Here is a 15,802-nt window from a genome sequence, read left to right as displayed (position 1 = left end):
AAGGTAGAAAAGTGTTATGAATTATTTCACTGAACTCAGATATTGCTTTTTAACCTGTGTGCTTGAGCAGAGGAGAAGCATTTGTTTTAATGGTCTGCTAGACCTGAAAATGGGAAAGAGAGTGAAAGTAATTCACAGCCATCCCTGTTTATAAACTATTGCATGCACTGTATTGAGTGCTGTTTTACAGTAAGTAGAGGAGCAATGTGCAAATTAGAGAAGCATAATCAACCTCCAAATTATATGTTAGTCCATTAAAAAGAAGTGTAAAGAATTCCTAGCTGACACAGTGCAGTCTACCACAAGAAAATCACCACTATTGTAAGACACATGTGCCAGGACCAGTTTTTGGTGATGTCATCTCTGTGTCTGTGTGGATATGGGTCTGCAATGACTCGTGGCATATCCTGAAGGAGGAATGCTGAGCTCCTCTCATGATCTGCACCCTCTAGCTTTACCTGCAGGATCAAGTTCATTATATGTCAGGAACACAGATTTTTTTTTTCAGGATGCTAATATCCAACTTTGGTTTATTTAAGCCATATAAAGGGAGGTATTCTGATATTGGCCTGATTTAACCAGCTGGGTGGCTTTTTAGAGAGGATCGTGCCTCACCCTGAGAGGAACAAACAGTCCTGCTAGCTTCAGAGAGGAAAGCAAGAGTCCCTCTGCTGCAGAGGAAGGGGATCACTTCAACAACCACTGCAGTGTGAAAGATGACTCTGAGCCACATGCAAAAGAGCTTACTGAACAGAAGGCCCAGCTTAAAATAAAGAGAAGCTCAATACAGTGCTAGGTTTGTGGTTAGTGTTATGGAGAAGAAGAAAGCAACACAATAATAGGGGTTTTATAAGGCAGTTAGGGGTAGGGTAAAATCTCGACTGCCCTTCATCTTATATAATACCAAAACAACCACATATCTATCTATGTATAAATATACATGTCATACATAAAATTTAAGAAAAAATATAAAGATTTTAGGAAACATTTTTCTATTAAATATTGATCACATCAGTTAAGCAATTGTTCAAAAAACAGTGCAAATCAATTGCAGTATATTCTACACCTAAGGGTTAGAACACCTAAGGATGTAAAATCCACACTCAGAAAATCTTAAGAACATTTCAGTATCCTATGTATAAGATAATCTGTAGAGGAAGAAAATAAATGAGAGTTTCTCAGTCATCCAGTACCCCAAAGAACAGTGTTCACCCCAAACACAACATGCCAAACCTCCAAGTAATGCCTGTTTTTCTCCACCTAAGTTACCTTCATTTCAATATTTATATTAAAACTTATCTATGAGTCAATAGATAAAAAATGATGAGTCATTTCAGCAAAATGGTAAGTCCAGGATATACTGAACTCTACATAAGCAATCCCATGTCCAGATTAAATGTACCACATGCTAAAAATCTGAGTGCTACAATCAATTAAGGGGCTGCTTCCACAGATGACCACCTCCATTTGCTAAGTAGGGACAACACACAGATGTGCATTATCTTTCCTAACAATGTTTGCTGGTGATTTATGCTGTGGTTAGTAGAACTACAAAGATGAGAAAACTTGATGCTGATGTGCATTAGCCTGCATATAAATATAAGCATATCAAGTGTGCTCAAAAACAAAGCAAAAACACCATTACTCCTCTTACAGCTCACTCTCCAGACTTTCCCTTCCCTAGTACCTTCATGAATGCTCTGGACACCTCCCTGTTGCGCAGGCTGTAGATGAGGGGGTTCAGCATGGGCCTGAGGATGGTGTAGAAGGCCGACACCATCTTGTCCTGGGTGGGGGACCGGTCAGAAGTGGGCCGCATGTAGATGAACATGGCTGCTCCATAGTACATGCCCACCACCATGAGGTGGGAGGAGCAGGTGGCAAAAGCTTTGCGGCGACCCTCCCCAGACTCCATGTGAATGACGGCCAGAATCACACGAGCATAGGAAGCAATGATGATGCCTACAGGGAACAGAAGCATAATGATACAGCAGATAAATATCATCCTTTCAAATGTCAAGGTGTCAGTGCATGCGAGGGTGAGCAGGGCAGGGACATCACAGAAAAACTGGGGTATTTCCCGGGAACCACAGTATAGGAAGGACAAGGCAACTGCAGCTTCAATTATACCTTCAAGGGAGCCAAGAAGCCAGGAAGCAGCAGCCATGAAGCCACAGACTTTCTGGCTCATGAGAACTGGGTATCTTAATGGGTGGCAAATGGCCACATAGCGATCATAGGCCATTGCTGCCAACAGGAAGCACTCGGCTCCCATCAAGGACACATAGAAGAATATCTGGGTCCCGCAGCCTGCCAGAGAGATGGAGTTCCTGCCAGAAAGATAGTTGAAGGCCATCTTGGGGACGGTGGTGCAGATGAGCATGAGGTTCATGAGGGAGAGCTGGCTGAGGAGGAAGTACATGGGATGTGCAGCTGGGCGTCCAGGTGGATGAGGAGCACCATGGTGGAGTTCCCCATGATGGCCAATGTGAAGATGCCCAGGACCAGAGTGAAGAGGAAGGTGTGGGTGGGGCTGTGGTTGAAGATGCCCAGCAGGATGAAGACAGGGCTGAAGGTATGGTTCTCCCAGGCCATGGTGAGATGCTCACTGTGGAGAGGACAGCATGTAAGAAATGGGCAGGTTTGTGCTATGGAAATATGGAGGATTTTTCTCTTACACAAGCACACTACAAAATTATATATGTAATTTTGATTTGTACATCAGGGTGGTTAAGTCTTGTTTGTAACTTGATGTGCTTTTAAATGCAAGATATTTACATTTTGCACATGCTGGGTTTCACAGTAAAAACCTGGAAGTTTTTTTTTTCCTACAGTCCTGGACCCCTGAAAGCCACATGTCCTTCCACTTCCAGCCACACGGCTGGCTTTCTGTTCCCTTCTCTGTTCCAGGGCAAGCTCTGCACACACCGAGCTTGACAGGGCCTCCCTCTCTGTTCCACATGCACATGAAGGCCAGGACCTCTATTTCAGGAAAACCTGGGCTTACGTTCTTTTCTACACCAACTCTTTTATCACCAGACAAGTTAAACAGCATCTCTAGGATTTTGTTTCTGTTCTCTCCACCCCTCACATGGTTGTCTTAAAGATAAGCTACCCCTTAAAATTCCTCATGCAATCACATCTGTCACAGCGTGCATTCTTCAGATGAATCTTGCCATTTCTACTCAGACCTTGTCACCCCTTCATTTTCCTTACGAGATTGTTGGTTTCTGATTGGTAAGTTATGTGCTTTTTATTTCTGAGATGTTCCTAATCCAACCGAGATTCATGTATAAGGCATGTTCCTAAGATCCCCATAAATATCAATTGAACTGGAGTATCTTGCAATTATTCTTAAGACATCATATTTTATATCACTGTAAACAAGGCATTACATTCCCTTAGCATCTTCACTAGTATTATTTCATTCAATCTGAAAACTGTTGGAAATAAAAGAAATGCATTATTCTACGATTTCAGTGACTATAAAGGGGTAAGTTGTAGATCAACATGAAAAATCACCTCATTATTTGGAAGAATTTCAAATGACAGAATTTCAAATGGCAGAATTTCTAATACACAATTGTTGAATAGCCTGTGATTCCACCCAGTGACTTGGACTCCACAATGGCCAAACCATCTAAATATTTTGGAATATACCTTCTTCCTGGGACTTACCTTCCACATGTGTTCAAGAAGACACCCCACTTCCAAGGCCACCAAAAGCATTTAAATTTCTAGAGTGAGCCTCTGCAGCACAGTTCTGTAAGTAATCTGTGGCTTGCTTCTGCAATCCTGCAGGGAATTCAGTCCCCTGTCTTCAATTATGGTACTCTGTGTTACGACTCACGTTTTCTCCTAGGGTTTCATAAAATTTAGTTCTGAACTTGTGAAGGTGACTCAATATTTAACATAAAAAGAAAGTCATTTCACATTATTAATGAATATTACAAATTCCCTATATTTTTTTTCCTGTGGTTGACCCTGCTTTTTCAATATTTCAAGATTTTTAACTCCATAAACTCCATATGGTCAAGGGAAAGAGGGCAGTTCGATTTCTCATTCTTAATTAAAATGAAATTCTAAGAGTTTTCTTTTTTTCCTTATTTACCTGTAAATATAACTTTTAAAAAGTTGATTAGTTACTTTCAAATGGGCACATCAGGAGGTGTCATTCTGTGTTCACTCAGGCTGCCCTTCTACATCTGGGATCACAGCACTGTTGTGAATTTTTCTGTGATGATGGAATCTACTACTAGCTGTCTCATAACCATCTTAGAATACTCTTATAAAATACATAGAGAAAAAGACCAAAGGTTTATTTTTTTATATTTATTTTTTTTCCTATTCTCTCACACCACTCCACACAACCTTGCTCACACAGGTGTGTGGACATATTTTTCACATACTGCTTCAAATACACATTTAAGTAGAAATTTGTTTTACTCTGTTTGTTGACCAAAAGTTCTCCACATCAGATATCACATTTTTTTTTCCTTTTAAAAGGCAATTTCTCCTTTCTTATACAATATGTTTGAATATATCATAAGATAGAGGATTCAGGAAAAGAAAAAGTAGAACTATTTGAAGTCCATTGTGAAGACTTTATCACAAACAGACTGTGAAATGTGGAATGATGTAGTCACTGCAACTGACTAAAAAATGCTTGAAAATGTATAAATGGTTATACATATCTCTTAAATTAAATTAAAGCTATGTTAAACAGGGGAATAATGACAAAGGTGTTTCTACATGCATGTGTAAGGTAATATTAGGGGACATAACAAAAAATAAAAATGATGAAAAGTGCCAGTGTTGTCAAGGAATTTTACTATGTTAAACACCCTTTCACATCTAAAAAGGATTCATGTTTGTTTGCCTGTTTTTAGTTTTTGCAGTACTGGGGATCTAAACCAGGGCTTCACAAATGCTAGGCAAGTGTTCTACCACTGAGCTACGCTACATCCTTGGTCCTAAAGAAATATTCAGTTTTCCTCCATTGTAAAAAAATTAATAAATAAAAATAAATATTCTTTGTGAACTATGGAAAAATTCCAGAGATTGGGTCATTTTTAACATCAGAAATTATTTTAGTTCTTGTGGTTGGGAGTCCAGGATCAAGGTACGCACAGATTTAACTCCAGTAAGGATTAGGTCTGTACTTTTAAAATGGTGCACTACATTGCATCTATCAGAGAAGAGAAGAAACAGAAAGACAACCACGTCTCCTTTCTCCTTGACCCTTTTATAAAGGGGCTGATTTCACTCATCTGAGCTCCACTGTCCTGACTGAATCAACACCAGAGGCCACATTTGTTAATGTGTAGCGTTGGGGATCAAGTTTTAACATGACCTTCCAATGGGATAACATCATTCATTTAAACCATTGCAAGTACTAATCAAAATATATGCAAGTAAAATCTAACCAGATAGCAAATAAATAAAAATTTCCTGTGAGAGTTCCCTTGGGAATCCACAATTAAATACTCCAGTTCTATTTGCATGTTACCACTCCAATACTTGATGGCTCTAATAAATATGATGATATTTTTAACCTTTCATGTTTTCTGAGAGCTTTAGCACAGGGCTCTTCATGTGGTGGTATAGTGGCTCAGGTTATACCCAAAATTCATTTTTATATTTTTGAGTACATGCTTTTAACATCTTCTTTTGATCCCCTAGGACTTCCAACACAACTGGTCTGAAATTGAACAGTTAACTTCTTTCCTTGTTCTTTGTAATCACAGTAACCTCTATCCCTTTCTTTTTTTTTTCTTTTGATCCTTTTCCTGCCCTTCCTTTTCCTTCTACTATTTATTTTCTTATTCATATTTTAATAACCCCTTTACCATTATGAGACATGACAGAATTTGACTGTCTTTATTTTGTTATTATTTTTGTTTGTTTGTTTAATGGTACTGAGGAATCAAACCCAGGGCTTTGCAATTGCTAGGCAAGTGCCCACCTCAAAATTTTAATTCTCCCGAGTGCCAGGGATCCCAGGTGTGTGTCAGCACACCTGGATTTTGGCTGTCTTTTCTGTACATAAAATATACCATCTCTTTATAGCCTCTCTCTTGGAAATCATCTCTAGATTCTGTGTACCACCTACCTCCTTGCATTGTTGCCTTGCTCACATCCTCCAATCATTACAAGATAATTTAACATGGTATTTCAGGGTATTTGACCATGTAATCCACCTTGCAATGCATACCTCCTCAGGTGAGTATTCATTTGGCAGCATGAATGAACATGTAAGCACATAAATGGGAGCAGTGTGCTTTGAATGTGCAGCAGTAAGTTGAAAAGGCAATATGACCCTGAACTTTTCATGAACTGCAATCCCAGCCAACATTTAGATTTCAACGTTGTAAGACCCTGAGCTGAAGTTCTAGTTGATATTGGCACTGAATTCCAATGTAAGCTGTGATAAGAAGCATAGCTGTTCTTTAGAGTGATCAGGTTGTGGTGACTTTTATACAATAAAAGAAAACAAAATTGGTGGGGATGTTCCAACAGAGTTTTAAGAGAGAAGTTTTAATTCATGTTAAAGTACAATGATTTTCCCTAAAAAAATGCAAACATTTCCAGAACTGCATAAATTGTATTAAAAAGCATGAAAATACATATATAGTTTTGTTACACATATATTTTACGCTCAATTGTGGATTTCAGAAAATCTAGACTTCTCTAAAAAACTGACCACATTTCCATGCAACTACTGTGTTTGCCTCAAATAAGAAACAGAATATCTAAGGAGAATAAGTCTACAATTTGAAGAATTATATTCACATTTCAATCTCCCAAATATATACGCGATGTCTGTAGTAGAAGGAAATAAGTGGAAACATATCTAACACAGTCTAAAGGAACACAGTGTCCATTACAAGATAATCTCAGTATACCCAGTCAACTTTAAGATAACTTTCTTCTCTCCATTTGGTTAAATTTAATTAGTTTTTATAAGAATGCTATAAATAATCTGATTACTTTTTTACAAATTGATCAGCCTAATGTATAAGTTGGATACAAATATAAAAATACTATTTCTTAAATGCTACTTGTTAAAAGACATAATAGGTTTAATCAATGCAAACAATGGGTATTATGATGGATAAATATTGTTCACATGTTGTCATTATGAAAATAAACCATGTAGTTCTGTACTTCCTCTTGTTGCAAATATTCACTTATAATTGTAGAAACCATTTTACCACAATAAGAAGAAAAGAGAAATATTTGAACAAATAAGTATGTACAATGTCCTTCATTTTCAAATCTTATATGGTTGAGTATAAATTTTTCACTGTAAAAAATTTTGCTACCAAGTTGTATTGGTTAAATCCATAAATTTAAATATTAAGCAAAAAAATGTGTGGACATGTGAGCCAGCTCACTCTCCAGAGTTTCCCTTCCCTAGCACCTTCATGAATGCTCTGGACACCTCCCTGTTGCACAGGCTGTAGATGAGGAGGTTCAGCATGGGCGTGAGGATGGTGTAGAAGGCTGACACCATCTTGTCCTGGGTGGGGTACCGGTCAGAAGTGGGCCGCATGTAGATGAACATGGCTGCTCCACAGTACATGCCCACCACCATGAGGTGGGAGGAGCAGGTGGCAAAAGCTTTGCGGCAACCCTCCCCAGACCCCATGTGAATGATGGCCAGAATCACACGAGCATAGGAAGAAATGATGGCTACAGGGAACAGAAGCATAATGATGCAGCAGATCAACATCACCCTTTCAAATGTCAAGGTGTCAGTGCATGCGAGGGTGAGCAGGGCAGGGACATCACAGAAAAAGTGGGATATTTCCCGGGAACCACAGTATAGGAAGGACAAGGCTACCACAATGACAATTATACCATCAAGGGAGCCACTGTGAAGATGCCCAGGACCAGAGCAAAGAGGAAGGTGTGGGTGGGGCTGTGGTTGAAGATGCTCAGCAGGATGAAGACAGGGCTGGAGGTCTGGTTCCCCCAGGTCATGGTGAGCTGCTCACTGTGGAGCTGACAGCTTGTAAGGAACATCCAGGATGTGTCATAGAATATAAAGGCTTTTGCTACAAAGTTGCAAAAAGTTGCAACTTTGTAGCAAAAGCCTACAAAGTTGCTTCTGAATGACAAAATTATTTATTGAAATTTTTTTTTTTTTAATTTGTAGCCTATGGATGATGAGCCTCACTTTTAGGGTGAAGTGGATTTTAAATGCAAACCAGCAGCCTGATAAGTTTTGTATTAAGAATACAGGAGGCTTCTCAAGAGGCTTCAAATCCATTTTGAGCAACAAGTTAAGTCAAATGCACAAACTAGTTTATACTTTAGCCACTTCACTAAGAGCCAGGAGAATTTCACATTTTTGGAAATTTGGTGATATTTTTCCATTACCTTCTTCCACTGAAATACCACACTTTCACTCTATGTTCCTTATAAAATTATTTCTACCAACATGTACAGAGAATCATTTTCCAGTGGAAAGAAATTCCAAGAAATTGATACATCAATAGTAAGAGATCTATTAGGAGGTTGTATTGAATTTGGTAGAAATGTAGCCTTGTTGACAGTCCCCTACCCTCATTTCACCTGTAAAGCGGGTGTTTCCTGGAACATTCTGGGATTGTCACTCACCTGGAGAAGAGAGTATAAGACAGTGTGCTAGGGCATGGTTCAAACCCTGATAAAGATTATTTTAGCTGGGTGGTCTTACACAATTAATAATTTTTTAGGCATTACTTTAGAAAATGTGAATAATGAGTTGTAGAGTCTTATAAAGATTAAAGTCATTTAAAAAACATTGAGCACTTTATCTAGAATAGAATTTATGCCATATAAGTATTTCTAAGTAAATAAATGTTATTGGATGGAAGAAACTATTCTACTTTATATTTCTGTTTATTCAATTAATTCTGTTTCTTGTAGTGATGTTTCAGAACTGGAGCCTTCTGAGAAATGGAGGCTGCATTAAAACATCCCTTTCAAAACCCTGTTCTTGTGATGAAGTCAGAAAGATTTCAGACATGTCACTCAGACAGACATGAGATTACTGAAGGGATAAGAAAAGGGACACTGTCCAAGGGTGATAAACTGAGTCAGGGGGCAGGAAATTCAGGCAAAATCAGGGACTAAGTGTCCTCAGTGAGCACCACCCCGTCTCTGGAGGAGGAACAGGCTGTTTCTGTGCTGTCAGTCAAAGTCAGAAGGGGGACTCTGGGGGCACTCTGGAAATTTCCCTAGGATCCCAATAAAACTGGAGGGCAAGAAGGGTGCGCCACCCCTTTCTTCTCTAGGAGAACCCACCGTTTCCCTTGATAGCATCCCATTATCACTTCCCCATTCCTTCTAATAAACTCATGCCTGCAACTCTGAATGACATGTCTCAAGTCTTTCTGGCATGATTGCAAGAGGGTGTGAACAGAGGTCTCTGTGCTGCCTCATTTTTATGGAAGGCCTGTGTACTTTGACAATCTGGCTCAGTATAATGACAGCCCCCCTAGAAGCAATGGGCCTTTTCTCTGATGAGTCTTCTCACATGGCTATATTTGTTTGGCATTCTCTTACTCCCTGATTTCAAACCAAGTTTACAACTATTTGTGCTACATCTTTGAATTAGAAAAAGGATATCAGATTCATGGGCTCTTTTCAGTTGTACTTAAATTCTGTAATTGATCATAACAAACTCATTTTCTTTAGTGCCCTGTCATGAGGACTAAGATTGAAACAGATCTCCTTTGTAATCAAAAGTTCCAAATTGTATTAACTTCTGAACTTTCTCATATTGAGAAAGGATGCTCAGGGCTGGTCTCTACCCCTAATAGTGACCAGAGAGCCTGAGACTGTGACATGTTCCCTGGCTAGCACAGCCTAGCTAATTCTGCATACACATATCACCTGGACTTTGTGTCTATAAGCTGTTACAACTTCTGCAGGATCCGAGGAGAAGCAATCTAGCTGCATCTCCCCAATTTGGTCAAAATGCATAAAGCCCATTTTTCCTTTTCCCATCATTTTCCTGTTCCTTAGCAGCAATTTGGCAGAATCCGACCAGTCATGATCCAGGCAGTTCCAGGCTGGGTCGTCCAATGCAAAGCACACAGTGTTTCATAGCTGTCAAGGTGTTCATTTCTGAATGCAATTAACTGAGGCTCTTCCATGGGTTCTATGTAAGTGCAGCTTTAGTGTAAGTAGGTCACGTGAGACTAAGAAGAAGGCATTTAGTTACATAATAGCAACAGTGACAGAAACACCTTCCACCCTCAGTGTAAGTTTTAGATATTTCAGTTTGGTCATTCACAGAAACTCCAGACCTCTGCAGACACGGGACAGGCTCTGAAATGATATCCTTTTGTGACAAAATATTCACATCTACCTACTTTGATAAATAGCAAATAAAGACAGTATTTTCTTATAGTATCCCCCGCCCCTTGCTTCTCTGCTGGGGAGTGGTCTTACCACAGAAGAAGGGCTTGGGGTCTGATTCCTTCCAAGAGGAAAGGAGGACCCCACTTGCAAAAGAAGACAACCCTGGCTAACAGGATACATCCTTCCTTCAACCTCCCATAGCTCAGAATCTAGGAGTTAAGGTGTGGGTTTTACACGTTCAGGCTAAAAGGTGAAGGAAGTAGGGTGGGACTAGGAGAGGAAGGGTGTCATGTTGGGTTGGTGTGGAGGGTGTGACAGAGCCCCTTGAAATTAAAAAGCTCCACTGTTTTCCTGCAACTGAATATTCTCATGCTGAGAATGGAAACTGCTCCAGCCAGGGAGCCAGGAGCTGCCATCTTTCTGCCCAGCAGCGCCTAGTAAATCTACACACACACTTTTCCTGGCTTTTGTCTCTATAGATTATTACCATTCCTGTGGGACCTACTGGGGTGGGCTGTCTGCCTCCCAGTGTCTGCGGAAGTGTGATGGCCTTTGCTTCTGTTTCCCACCACCGGCTTATTTCTTATGCAGATAGCTGGGATTTCCGGCTTGGTCGTTGGTGGAAATTAACAAATTATCAAGACACTGAATATTGAAAACTACAAAAAAAAATGAAGTTGGAGGGAAACAAAATAAGGACATAGAGAGTTGGGTGAAAATAGACTGGGATCCCAGACCCACTTATGTCCTCCCTGGCCTGCATCCTGGCAGTAAATCATTCACCTCCCTCCAATAGAAGGGGCAAAGACAAAAACATAAAGGAAAACCATACTTTCTTCCAGATAGACAACTATACGACCCCTGCATCCCCCTCTGCCCTCCCCCATGGTCTCATAAAACAAAAAGAGAAAAGAAACTAGTGCTAAAGGTTAGGTCACATTTGATACAGCCAATGCCATTTTGAACCATCCTTCATCTTAGAGCAGGGTCACCTCATGGTCATTCTGACTCAGCCTGACCTGAACTCCGGACAACACCCCATCATGAAGCAAAACAAGGAAATGTGACCTGGACTGGAATCCTGAAACACTTGGTCAACATGGAACAGTGACCACCTCAAAAAATTGAAGGTGCCAACAGAAAGGACCCTTCCTGACAACACCTGTCAGTGGTCTAATTGCAAAAAAGCCCCTCAAACTTCCTAGCATGAATCCCAGGCTGCAGGCTCCCCCCACAAGGTGTGACCAGAATAAACTGGGTTACTGTTGAGCTGCATCCCTTCTCTATTTCCTTACATTGAACCATTTTGGAATGGAGCTTCATTATTTTAGAAAACCCTTCTTATATGCATGTGCACCCCGACATCACTGATAGAACTAATCTACTTTTCTGTTACTCCAATACCCCTCTTTCCACTCTTCACAAACAGGTGGAGCACTCCTCTTCTCAGAAGCTCAAGGCTCACAGGATCCCAATGTTCTGCAGAACTGACTTCTACCTCCTTATTGATCTCATTTGCAAGGCATTGCAGAAAGTTGTTGGAAGATGTGTCTCATGTTCTCTGTTTTACAGGGCAAACCCTGTGCATTTCTATTTACAGATTCCACAACTCTCAGCCCAGAGTTTGACCTCTTCCCAGGGTGGTTCTTTTATCCTGAAGTCCTTCCCCTTCCACAGTCCTCTGTTAACCACATTCTCTTCTAGTTCAAACAGCCATACCTGTCTCCTCACATCCCCTCCTTCAGTCTGTAAGTGCAGGCTCCCAGAAGATGCATGGTCTTGGCCTCTGCCATGAAAGCCAAATGCCATGAGCCTTCATATCCGGCCAGTCTGAGTGTGCATTTTGGCCCTCCCTGTTACTCCTCTGCCACTAAACATATCGGTTCATCTCTCTGAGTTTTTTTTTAATCTCTCCCATTTTTCAATGGATTGTCAAAATATAGAATGAGTTAATCCTTATAAATCCCCACTAAAGTGTGGCTCGTAGAACACATTCTTCAGATGAGTCTACATTATTACTTAGGCTTTGTCATTCTTGTAGTGTTGGGATAAGCTCCACTGTTAGCAGAAAATGTTTTTCAAAACATTCTGTTTTCTTTACTAGATGATTGGCTCCTGATTGTTAAACACGTGTGCTTATTTCTTAGATGCTGCTGATCATACAAGAGAGGCTCATACACAGGTGGAGTTCACCAGGTCCCCATAAAGACTCAACACATTACCAGATATGCTGAGAGTCCTGTGATGATTCCAGGTACATGTTCCCTTGCTCTAAATAAAACCTTAGATTCACTTAGCACCTTCAACGGCATTGTTTCATTTAGTCTAAAAACCTTACTATGATAAATATAAAAAAATTATAATTTTACAAAAGATATAAAGGGATGTGTTGCAGGTCAACACGAAAAATTTACTTTCCTCTTCAGGGATCCAAGTAACAAAATTTCTAATATTTAGCTGTTGATAAAGTCTTGTTGAACTCAGGAAAGAATAAGATATTTTGGAATGCAGAGAGTCTCCAAGACTTACTTTCTCTCTGTTTCCAAGAAGACACAGTACTACTTACAGGGTAGTTATAAAGGTTTCATTTTCTGAGGAAAACCCATGGAACATGATTTTGCTAAATCTTGGGTGATTCATATTTGCAATCCCTCCGGATGATTCAGTCCCTTGTCTTTAATTGTAGTAGGACATATTATTGAGATCGTCACCCCACCCGAAAGAAAAAGATCAAATGCCCCCCGGGGACCTCAACTCATAGCTGTCAGCTACTGAGAGCATGGTTTGTGCCTTTCCTTCCTCTCACTCACCAGCTCTCTGTCTCAGCGGCCTCTGAAACCAGGGCCCCCTTGCCATGGTCCCCAAGGACTAGCAACATAAAAGATAAACTGCTGAGAAGTCTCCAGAAGAGCATGGGCTGGGACCTTTCAGCCTGTGCTGGCAAGATTTGGGTTTTCTTCCACTCCCACCTATGTGTTCTCCTAACAGTTACAGCGACTCCTGCTCACTCCAGGGCAGAGGTGTTCCTGCAGGGTCTGACTTCACCATGGGGGCCAGGCTGACTGGCTGACTGCTCCAAGCTCAGTTCAGGAGTGGTCACCAGGAAAGACAGATTTGAAAGGCCCCCAGTGTCAGCATTCCTAGACTCCAGCCACCCTGCCACCTTTCACAGGAGTAAAACAAGCTTGACACTCTTGGTCAGTGCCAAGTCTCCCTCCTACTGAAGCCAGAAGTCAGGAGAGAGTCCTGCTGGGCCTGAACCAGCCTGAGCCAGTGTCCTCTGCCACAGAGCACAAGAGCCCCAGCCAGCAGCATTATCACCGAGGCTCTCCTCCTGAAGCCCCACATCAAATCAGTTCCATATCTTGAAAACATGGATCCTCCTGAGATTGGAGACCTAGTACAGCCTTCTCTGTCTTTTTGACTGATGACATGAATTCCCTATTTAACCCTCTCTGTCTCCTGGTTTTATTGTCTCTTCTCTGATAAATAATTAAGGAAAACATGTTTTCAAAGATGTGTAGATGTACATTTAATATTGTCAACTTTATTGACTTTTCTTAGAAATAAAAAAAAATCATCTTTCAATCTATATCAGTGTACTAGGTTTGATAATAATGTGCTACATTAAGTAAAGAATTTATATGAATTAAATAATATTTTACTAATCTTTTGTTGTTTAAGATATTTCCCATCTTCTTTATAAGAAATAGATAATTATATGTTATGTTTAAATTATTATGTATTAATATAATCTATGTTTATGTCTTTAAACAATCTGGAGTTCAGTTTCTATATATTTTTAGGTAGGAACACAATTTCTTTTACTCTGCATACTGAACAAATTTTTTTTCCACACCAAATGATAGCAATTTTGTTCTTTTGATATATAATTTACTCTTTATTAGATAATACATTTCTGAAATTATAAAGTTTTTTCGTATTTTTGTTAGTGCATTATAATTGTCCCCCCTGGGGGAATTCACTGCCACATAGTCGTACACACGCACAATGTGACAACCCAATTTGTCCATTACTGGTAATTTCATTACCAGCCTTTCCCTTTCCCTCCCTCCCCCACCCCTGGTCTTTTTCCTCCCTTATACTGAGCTCCATTTAACTTTGATGAGCACCTCCCCTTTTCTCCCCTCACCCCAGTCTTCACTTATGAGAGAAAATATACAACCCTGTATTTACTGAGTTTGGCTTAGTTTGCTTAACAAAATATTCTCAAGTTCCATTCATTTTCCTGCTAGTAACATGACTGTATTCTTCTTTGTGGCTGAATAAAGCTCCATTGTGAATATGCACCACATTTTGTTTTCCTTCATCTGTTGATAGACACCCATGCTGGATCCATAGTTTGGCTATTGTCCATTATGCTCCTTTAAACATGGGTATACATATGTCACTGAAGTATGATGACTTCAATTCTTTAGGATAAACTTCGAGGAGTGGTAAGACCTGCAGGTCCCTTGTCAGAGAACGCCACCAGGAGAAAGTCCCCAACAGGAGAAAGTCCATCACCACCGCGGAGTTGGGCATGTGCGGCTGCATCTCTGCCTGGGAAGGGGAGAGAAGTCAGGAAGCCACAGTGAGCAAGTGCAGCCTGCATCTCCTCTTCCCACTTACTTACTTATGTGTGTATTCTGTGGTCTGGGGCCAAAGCCAGAGCCTTGGGTGAGCTGGGAAAATGCTCTACCAAGGAGCTATACCCAAGCCCTTGACCTCTCCATATTCTAACCTTTCCTGTGGATCTAGCATTTTTAAAATGATTCTCCATTGGAGTAGTGACCTTCCTTTTGTTCAAATTGAGAAGATGCTACTTTGTTATTGGTGCTATTTTTCATAAGTTTCTTAAAGATTGAGCCTTATGCAACCTTGTGTCTGTGATCAGGTAAACTTTGTGATATTATATCATGTTTTAATACTGAATAAGTTGCAATATCACTAAAATATTTTTGTCATTAATCCTTTATATATATATAGTTTTGGGTACAGAAGTTGGAAACTGTTCATCCTTATTACCATGATATTATCTTGATTCATTTAACAATTGAACAGATTCTGTGTTCTGGATAGGATCTTGTTGTTGCTTGTTTACTTGTTTGCAGTGGTGGGGGTACAGTAGTTTTCAGACATTAGGAGCATAACTTTGATTCCTAGTTATCTAGTTCAAAATCCCAGTTTTCACCCTGGTGTAAAATGAGCGTTTATTTGAGTGTGTGCCCACACTGGGATTGAACCTAGCATTTATGCATGCTAAGTGTGTGGCCCACCACTGAGCTACATGCCAGGCCCTGAACAGTGCATTATCAACAGGCCCAGTCTCTGCTTCTTTGTTGAGCCAGATGAATGCTCTCCTTCTTCTGACAATCCTGGACAGGATTAGATAAGCTGACATGTACAGCATCCTTGGGAAAGACCCAGGACCCCACAATGTTGC

The 15,802-nt window shown here is 40.3% G+C and overlaps 1 pseudogene; it reads right to left on the bottom strand.

Moving 5' to 3' along the window:
• Positions 1 to 1,657: 1,657 nt before the first annotated feature.
• Positions 1,658 to 2,595, bottom strand: LOC143640405 (olfactory receptor 2M3-like; annotated as a pseudogene).
• Between the last annotated feature and the right edge of the window lie 13,207 nt (positions 2,596 to 15,802).

Source organism: Callospermophilus lateralis, unplaced genomic scaffold (genome assembly GCF_048772815.1).
Source record: "Callospermophilus lateralis isolate mCalLat2 unplaced genomic scaffold, mCalLat2.hap1 Scaffold_2286, whole genome shotgun sequence".
Lineage (NCBI taxonomy): Eukaryota > Metazoa > Chordata > Mammalia > Rodentia > Sciuridae > Callospermophilus > Callospermophilus lateralis.
The sequence above is the reverse complement of the archived record's forward strand: the minus strand, read 5'-3'. Positions and strand labels throughout refer to the sequence as shown.